The 10,000-nt window shown below is 36.6% G+C and overlaps 1 non-coding gene across 1 annotated transcript; it reads left to right on the plus strand.

The window, feature by feature from the left end:
- Positions 1–9,812: 9,812 nt before the first annotated feature.
- TRNAG-GCC lies at positions 9,813–9,883 on the plus strand. The gene has a single exon. It is a non-coding gene; the product is annotated as a tRNA-Gly (tRNA).
- Positions 9,884–10,000: the final 117 nt, after the last annotated feature.

The following is a 10,000-nucleotide window of genomic DNA, read 5'->3' on the forward strand; positions in this document are numbered from 1 at the left end:
TTTCATAAACAGTGCTATTGACTTAAATGTTCGTAATAAATTCATTAAAACAATATTGTTATGGACAACATAGTGGAAAATAGATAACATAAGTTTAAATAATGCCCTAATCTAACCTAAGGATCATTAAAAATAACATGAATGCAACTACCTTAACTTTGGTTCCTTGGCCTTCAAGGCGACATTGTCATCTGTAAATGGGTGTCTTACCTTTACTTGAAAATAAGAGTAGCACGTGGTTTGAGTACTTTAATAAATACTCAGTAAGTAACCTCATTGTTAGGGTCGGAAAATGAATCACGTGTAATATAGTGGGACCTATTCTTTCATAAATGCATTGTGACATGGGTGGGCTTTGCTTTTCCGTCCGAGTAGGGTTGGATATGTTGTACTTCCCTACACACGACCCATGAATGTGCACATTGACCACCAGGTGGGCTCATATAAGAGTACTCTGTGGGCTGCCTCGTCGAGCTTGTACACACTCGCACTACCAAATACCTTGAAGGGAAAAGACCCGCATAATATCATAAGGAACATAAATATTGTAAGGTATGTGTCTGTACTAATCATAACGGGGAAGTATCTCGATGCACCTCCCATTAATAATACATGACTTTCTAATGTCTCATAGTCATTGAGTGTATGTATTAACATAATTTACATGACATGATACATGAAGGTTCATGCATCAAATAACATCGACAACATAACATTGATCTATGACATAACATAATCCTAGAATAGTGTATATGATATCATAGCATCACTTGTATACAACATAACGTATATCATAGTATATACATAACTTAGTATATGTCATACAATCATAAAACAAGATACGTGCAGTTGTCACATGTAAAGATGTCCCTAAGGAATTCATCGCAAGGAACTGGCAAGGATCAGTTTCTCTAGGGAGAATTTCTTGGTTTATTATTCTCTAAAAAAATAGTCATTTTAAATAAATTTGTTAATGTATACATTTTATTTTTAGATATAAACTATCTATTGGTTTTGATCTACTCATGTTATTGAAGTAGAACCACCTTGCTTTAAATTAAACTCATTTCATATACACTTGTAAACAAAATATAAACTTAATCTAGGCCTAAATTATAAACACAAAATTTGATAACATAATTTTTAAATCTAAGAAAAACACCACAAACACCACAAAAATAGTGAGTAGTTTTCTCCGAAGTCATAATTGAATCAACAATAATGACCAGGTATGCGACAAAAATAAAGCAACCCTAATGACATAAATAAATGAGTTCAATTAGAAAAGAAAAAAGAAAAAAAAAACAAATATAAAAGATATTTGTTATTACATAAATCGAATACATGAAAGCAAGACATTCAACCTACGGAAGGGAAGACATATAATCCATTGGAGTTTGGAATGGAAAATATATAGATTTCTTCATCTTTAGAAATATATAAAACTTAGAAATGGATCTTAAAAAATCTCTCTTTGAGGCGGGCGGGTACGAGACGGGTCAAGGGAGTTAGATGGGGATACGAATGTAGAATATAATCTCTGTCTCCGGTCCTATTTATGTAATAGGGAAAAATTTCTCCTCATTCCTTCCCTCATTCCCTGTTTAAAGATTACCATGGAGAAATACATTTTGAATACTCAACTGATGAGTGAACCATTTTCGAGAAGAAGCAATAGTGAGTAAGCAACGAAGTGTAGTAAACTTTGGTGTAGGAGAAAATGTCTCTTTGTAATCAATACCTTCAACCTGAGTATACCCATTTACTACCGGATAAACTTTATAACGTTCAACAGAACCATTAGAGTTGTATTTAATCTTGTACACCAAACGATAGCCAATAGCTTTATGGCCAGGTGGTAGAGGAACGAGAGACCAAGTATGATTACGTTCCAAAGTTGCAATTTCAGCATTCATAACCTGCTGCCATAATGGGTCGCCAACTACCTCATCATAAGTTTTAAGTTATGTCTGGCTGTAATAAGAGATAGAAAAGCACATTGAGTAGGAGAAAAACTAGAGAATGAAAGGTAATGATGAAGGGGATGCCTGGTGCCCATGTTGGGACTTGAGCTAGAGGTTAAATAATTGGCTGCATAAGACATCTCATAATCATTATGCCAAGCTGGATGCTGTTTGGTACGAGTAGAACGTTAGAGTGGAACTGGTGTATCAGGTTGGATAGGATTATAATTAGTGGGTAAATCTGGAGAAGGAGGTGGAGGAGATGACAAAATAGAAGGTGGGATAGGATTAGAATAGATGTTTGAGTAGGATGAATCATGAAGTGGTAAACCGAGAGTCGAAGAAACTAATGTCAGTTTGTGAAGCTGATGAAAAAGGAAAACCATCTTCACAAAATTTAACATCACGGCGGATAAATAATTTGTGAGATTGCATGTCATACAACTTGTAACCTTTGTAACCACAAGGATATCCTACGAAAACACAAGGAATTGCCCGATGTTCAAATTTTTGCTTAGGATGTACTACAGTTGCATAACATTTACATTAAAAAACTTTAAGATGATGAAATGTAGGTGGTTGATTGTAGAGTGAAGGGTGTCTTGTTAGATAAAAATGGTGATGGTGTTCTATTTATAAGATAAACAGCAATTAAAATGCACTTTTCCAAAAAATTAAGTGAAACGTGTGACTGAAAGAGGAGAGACCTAGCTACATTTATGATATGATGATGCTTACCCTCTACGACTCCATTTTGTTGTGGAGTATAGACACAAGTGCGCTGAAATTCAATGCCATAAGAAATAAAAAATGGTTGTAAAGACAGGAACTCAGTCCCATTGTCTGATCGTACTATCTTGATAGTAGTATGAAATTGAGTTTGAACGAATTTAACAAAGTTCGTTTGAACGAATTTAACAAAGTTCATTAACAAACTATGTACTNACCTAGCTACATTTATGATATGATGATGCTTACCCTCTACGACTCCATTTTGTTGTGGAGTATAGACACAAGTGCGCTGAAATTCAATGCCATAAGAAATAAAAAATGGTTGTAAAGACAGGAACTCAGTCCCATTGTCTGATCGTACTATCTTGATAGTAGTATGAAATTGAGTTTGAACGAATTTAACAAAGTTCGTTTGAACGAATTTAACAAAGTTCATTAACAAACTATGTACTTCTAATTTATGTTGTATAAGAAAAACCCAAGTACATCGAGTAAAATCATCAATAATAGTGAGAAGAAAACGCAAACAGGAATGGGTAGGAACTTTATGAGATCCCCAAACATCACAATGTAACATATCAAAGGTAGAATGTGTTGTTATTGAGCTTCTTGAGAAAAAAACAACCTAGTTTATTTTGCTAACCGGAAAATACTACCGTTATGAGAAAAAGTAGCATTATTAAGATGAAATTGATCCATTAGAAATATAAAACGAGAAGAAAAAAAGAATGACCTAGGCGTATATGCCACAAATTAGATGATTGAGATACTTGATTAATTGAAGATTTGATTGGAGATCAAGAAATATGATAGAGACCTCCAAATTCTTCACCCGAACCAACCATCTTCCCGGTAGCCAAGTCTTGCATAACACAAGAATCAGGATAGAAGGTGACACAACATTTCAAATCATTGGTAAGTTTGCTAATGGACAACATGTTTAAATTGAATGAAGGCACACATAAAATATTGTTTAATTTAAGGTCAGGATTAAAGAAAACATTGACCGTAAGTGACACATGTGTTGTTCCTCCATTAGGTAATTTTATTGTAGAATGATCGGAGTCTTTGGTTTAGTCATACAAAAGCATTGGATATTATATGATTCGAACCTCCCCTATTGAGAATCCATGAATTAGAACTAATAGTGTAAATGCTAGAAATAATCCATGAATGTCCCGACCCAATTTTTGAGGTTTCGAGAAATCGAACCGTGAAGAAAAGATAAATTTTGAAAAGACATACAACACCTGTTCGAAGAGAATACAACTAATTGATGTCCCACGTGAAATACAAGTAACAGATATTCTGGGTGGACACCCCTCTGTGTCGTTACTAGTGTCTCTTCAAGACTCATTCATATAACCATAAAGTCATTTTGATTGAGTGGTCAAGGTGTGTGCTTGCTAATCACACCGTGTTTCCCTCCAAGAGTTGACCAAAAGTTTTTTTTTTTTTNCACTTAGGTAAGATATTTAAAGTTATTTATAAAGGAAAATTTTAATGCTCTCTAATCTACGGCCTAGGTCTTAAAGTTCTAATTCATTCTCATTAACCATCTACCTTTTTAGTCCTTAATGTCTCTTTGAGAGATGTTTGTAAAATAAAAATGATGCTTTGGCCGAGTGGTTAAAATGTCTTGCTGCCAAGTACATGGTTTCTCTGTGAGAGTCCAATTCTCTCATGAGATTATTATTATTAGTATTATTATTATTTTATTTTATTTTTGTTTAATTTTTTGTAATAGCCAAAGACCACTATTAAAAGACATACAACAGGTATGATTAATTTTGCGCAATTTTCGAAGTTTTGAGAAATCGAATTACGACGAAAGGATCAATTTTGCGCAATTTAAAAGACATACATCACGTGTGTTAGAAATTCCAAGTTATTTAGAAACAGAAAAAAGGCACATGATACAAATGAATTCAAAATCAACCCCTAAAAAATACAACTAATTGATATCCCAGGTCGAATACAACTAACAGACACTCTGGGTCGACGCCCCTCTTCGATAGTAGAGCTCCTGAACACCTCTCCACCATCACCGGTACCTAAAAAGGAAAGGGATAAAGGGATAAAGGGGTAACTATAAAAATATACTTAAGCAACCAACCTATTGTAGGCTCTCACGCATCCTTCTTCTACTAGGTCTCCACGACTTTTCTTTGGTCTATAGGAAGTTTTGACTTACCTTTTACCGAGCTCTAGCTACCGTGTAGGTGTAACGCCCCTAATTTTCTTAACCTAACTAGTGACGTCACCCATGCATACATAACTCATTACGCGGAAGCTCATCATAAATAACCTTGGAAAACACCACCAAGTCTTTCATAAAGGTCCAAAATTCTAAACAAACATATCTCTCAAAATAAATCTTTCATTAACTGAATTCAGAAAACTCAAAATTAAAAATAATCAAATAAACATAAACTACTAAAAATGCTCCTCATCCTCTTCCATGGTGTCCTCAGCTCCACCGTCAACTGTACATTGGCGCCTTGCCTTTACCTAAAAAAGGTAGGTAGCACATGGCTTGAGTATTTTATGAAATACTAAATAAGTCACGCCACTGTTGGAGTTAGAAATGCAAACACATGCAACATATGAGCGGAGCCTAACTTTTCATAAACTTTACCTGGCCTTGGGCGCTTTTTCTATNAGCCTAACTTTTCATAAACTTTACCTGGCCTTGGGCGCTTTTTCTATTCCGGGTAGGGTTGGATGTGTGGTACTCCTTCACACACGGCCCATGTACGCGCACATGGACCACCAGTCGGGCTCGTATACGTACCCCCTGGGCCTGGCTTGGTCGGGCACAACGTAATACACATTGCCGGACACCGCAGAACAGAAAAGGGCCCGCATGATATCATGGTGAACATAAATATCGTATTTCATTCTTTCCTAACATAAATGGGAAGTATCTCGATGCAAGGGACATACATATATGCATGAGGTCCCTTAACATACCTAACATGACGTTACATAAGCATTGCTAACATTACATATACGTTTCTTANTTCTTTCCTAACATAAATGGGAAGTATCTCGATGCAAGGGACATACATATATGCATGAGGTCCCTTAACATACCTAACATGACGTTACATAAGCATTGCTAACATTACATATACGTTTCTTACATTACATGACATGTCACATAACTTACATTACATGACATATTACATAACATGAAAATACATTCAAGTTCCATAAGCATCTCATGGCATCGATCAACATTTTCATGACATATAATACTAGCAGATCAACAATCTTTTCACAGCATAAACAGTCAACAGTCAACATAATCCATAACTTTTTAACAGTCAACCGTACATGGGGTTTCCCAGCGAGAGTTCGAATCTCTCAGGCCATGATAAGTTTATTTTTTTGTACTAGCCAAAGGTCACCGCTAAAACATGTTGTCCACTTTGGTCCGTTACCTCTCAAACCGATATTGGATATGGGATGGAAGCGATTAAAAGATAAATTTTTTACACTTTAAAAGACATACAACACCATTCCCCTCTTAAACGGATGTTGGATCTGGGATGGAAGCGATGAAAAGATAAATTTTTTACACTTTAAAATACATACAACACCGTTACCGTCTCAAACCGATGTTGGATCTGGGATGGAAGCCATAAAAGATAAATTTTTTACACTTTAAAAGACATACAACACCATTTCCCTCTCAAACCGATGTTTGATCTGGGATGGAAGCGATGAAAAGATAAAAAAATTTACACTTTAAAAGACATACAACACCGTTCCCCTCTCAAACCGATGTTGGATCTAGGATGGAAGTGATGAAAAGATAAAATTTTTACACTTTAAAAGGCATACAACATGTTTGTCAGAAATTTCAAGTTATTTACAAACGGGAAAAAGGGCTTGGGATACAAAAGAATTACAAATCAACCAAAAAAATTATACAACTAATTCATGGCTCAGGTCAAATACAACTAACAACACTCCAGGGCGACACTCCTTTGTGATAGTAGAGCTCCCGAGCATCTCCCCACCTTGACCAGTACACTAGAAAAGGAGAAAGGTGTAAGTATAAAAATATACTGAGTAACAAACCTACTTGTAGGCCCTCATCGCTTCCTTCTTCTACTAGGTTTCCACGACTTTCTTTTGGTCTATAGGACGTTGGGCTTACCCTTTACTACGCTCTAAGCTACCGTGTATGTCCCGAAGTTCTAATTGATTCCTCATTAATCATCTACCTTTGTTGTCCCTAGTGCCTCTTCGAGATTCGTTCCTAAAACAAAAAAGTCGCTTTGGCTGAGTGGTTAAGGCGTGTGCTTGCTAAGTACATGGGTTTTTTCCATGAGAGTTTGAATCTCTTAGGCGACGAAAAGTTCATTTTTTTGTACTTACCAAAGGCCACTGCTAAAACATGCGATCTCATAGAGGTATTCACACCCTTATATATGGAATGTTTTGTTCCCCTCTCAAACCCATGTTGGATCTGGGATGAAAGCAATAGAAAGATAAATTTTTTACACTTTAAATCCGATACAACACCTGTGTCAGAAATTTGAAGTTATTTACAAATGGAAAAAGGGCATGGGATATAAAAGAATTCAAAATCAACCCAAAAAATTATAGAACTAATTCATGGCCCAGGTCGAATATTACTAACAACACTCTGGGTCGATACCTCTCTGTGATAGTAGAGCTCTCGAGCATCTCCCCACCTTGACCACTACACTAGAAAAGGAGAAAGATGTAAGTATAAAAATATACTTAGTAACCAACCTACTTGTAGGCCCTCATCGCTTCTTTCTTCTACTAGGTTTCCACGACTTTCTTTTGGTGCATAGGACGTTGGGCTTACCCTTTACTGCGCTCTAAGCTACCGTGTATGTCCCGAAGATCTAATTGATTCCTCATAAATCATCTGCCTTTGTTGTCCCTAGTGCCTCTTCAAGATTCGTTACTAAAACAAAAGAGTCGCGCTTGGTCGAGTGATTAAGGCGTGTGCCTGCTAAGTACATGGGGTTTCCCCGCGAGATTTTGAATCTCTCATGCGACGAAAAGTTCATTTTTTTGTACTAGCCAAAGGCCACCGCTAAATCATATTGTCCATTTTGGCCCATTATCTCACGATCTCATATTAGTATTCACACCCTTATATATGGAATGTTTTGTTCCCCTCTCAAACCGATGTTTGATCGGGGATGGAAGCGATGAAAAGATAAATTTTGTACACTTTAAAAGACATACAACACCTTTGTCAGAAATTTCAAGTTGTTTACAAATGGAAAAAGGGCTTGGTATACAAAAGAATTCAAAATAAACCCAAAAAATTATACAACTAATTCATGGCCCAGGTCGAACACAACTAACAACACTCCGGGTCGACACCCCTCTGTGATATTAGAGCTCCCAAGCATCTCCCCACCTTGACCAGTAGACTAGAAACGGAGAAAGGTGTAAGTATAAAAATATACTTAGTAACCAACCTACTTGTAGGCCCTCATCGCTTCCTTATTCTACTAGGTTTCCAGGACTTTCCTTTGCTCTATAGGACGTTGGGCTCACCCTTTACTGCGCTCTAATCTACCGTGGATTTCCCGAAGTTCTAATTGATTCGTCATTAATCATCTACCTTTCTTGTCCAAAGTGCCTCTTCGAGATTCATTCCTAAAACAAAAAAGTTGCTTTGGCCGAGTGGTTAAGGCGTGTGCTTGCTAAGTACATGGGGTTTCCATGCGGGAGTTTGAATTCTTAGGCGACGAAAAGTTCATTTTTTTGTACTAGCCAAAGGCCACCGTTAAAACATATTGTCCACTTTCGCCCGTTACCTCACGATCTCATAGAAGTATTCACACCCTTCTATATGGAATGTTTTGTTCCCCTCTCAAACCGATGTTAGATCTGGGATGGAAACGATGAATAGATAAATTTTTTAAACCGATGTTGGATTCGGGATGAAAGCGATGAAAAGATAAATTTTTTACACTTTAAAAGACATACAACACCTGTGTCAGAAATTTGAAGTTATTTACAAACGGGAAAAAGGCTTGGGATACAAAAGAATTCAAAATCAACCCAAAAAATTATACAACTAATTCACGGCCCAAGTCGAATACAACTAACAACACTCCGGGCTAACACTTCTCTGTGATAGTACAGCTCCCGAGCATCTCCCCACCTTGACCAGTACACTAGAAAAGGAGAAAGGTGTAAGTATAAAAATATACTTAGTAACAAACCTACTTGTAGGCCTTCATCACTTCCTTATTCTACTAGATTTCCAGGACTTTCCTTTGCCCTATAGGACGTTTGTCTTACCCTTTTCCTGCGCTCTAAGCTACTGTGTATGTCCCGAAGTTCTAATTGATTCCTCATTAATCATCTACCTTTCTTGTCCCAAGTTCCTCTTCAAGATTCATTCCTAAAAAAAAAAAGTTTCTTTGTGGTTAAGGCGTGTGCCTGCTAAGTACATGTGGTTTCCCCGCGAGAGTTTGAATCTCTTAGGCCATGTGGTCTAGTGGTAGAATAGTATCCTGCCATGGTACAAACTTGAGTTCGATTCTCGGCTGGTGCATCCCTGAAGATGAGCTATGTGATGATATTAGTGCATAATTTGAAAATTTTTGTTTGTCACAATATTAGTTAAATTTATAGAAGACACTAGTAGCACTATCTGATTTTCTTTTTGTATTTTTAAATCGAGAGGTGAAACGAAAATACGAGTACGTTATGGATATGACTAAATTTAAAAGCACTAGTGGTCTAAAGGTAGAATAGTTCCCTGCCACGGTACAGACCCAAGTTCTATTCTCGACTGGTGCATTCCAAAGATTAGCTATGATGATATTAGTCCATAATTTAAAAATTTTGGTTTGCCACAATATCAGTTAAATTAGTTCTATTCTCGACTGGTGCATTCCAAAGATTAGCTATGATGATATTAGTCCATAATTTAAAAATTTTGGTTTGCCACAATATCAGTTAAATTTATAGATGACACGTGTAGCACCATCGAGATTTTCTGTTTTCATTTTTTGAAATCGAGAGGTGAACGAAAAGTTAAGGGCTTCGGAAGAACTGCATGACCAAAATACGAGTAAGTTATGGATATGACTAAATTTAGAAGCACCAGTGGTCTAGTGGTAGAATAGTACCCTGCCACGGTACAGACCCGAGTTCGATTCTCGGCTGGTGCATCCCGAAGATTAGCTATGATGATATTAGTGCATAATTTGAAAACTAGGGTTTGCCACAATATCAGTTAAATTTATAGATGACACGAGTAGCACTATCGAGATTTTCTGTTTTTTTTT

The sequence above is a fragment of the Cucurbita pepo genome, unplaced genomic scaffold (assembly GCF_002806865.2).
Source record: "Cucurbita pepo subsp. pepo cultivar mu-cu-16 unplaced genomic scaffold, ASM280686v2 Cp4.1_scaffold000401, whole genome shotgun sequence".
Lineage (NCBI taxonomy): Eukaryota > Viridiplantae > Streptophyta > Magnoliopsida > Cucurbitales > Cucurbitaceae > Cucurbita > Cucurbita pepo.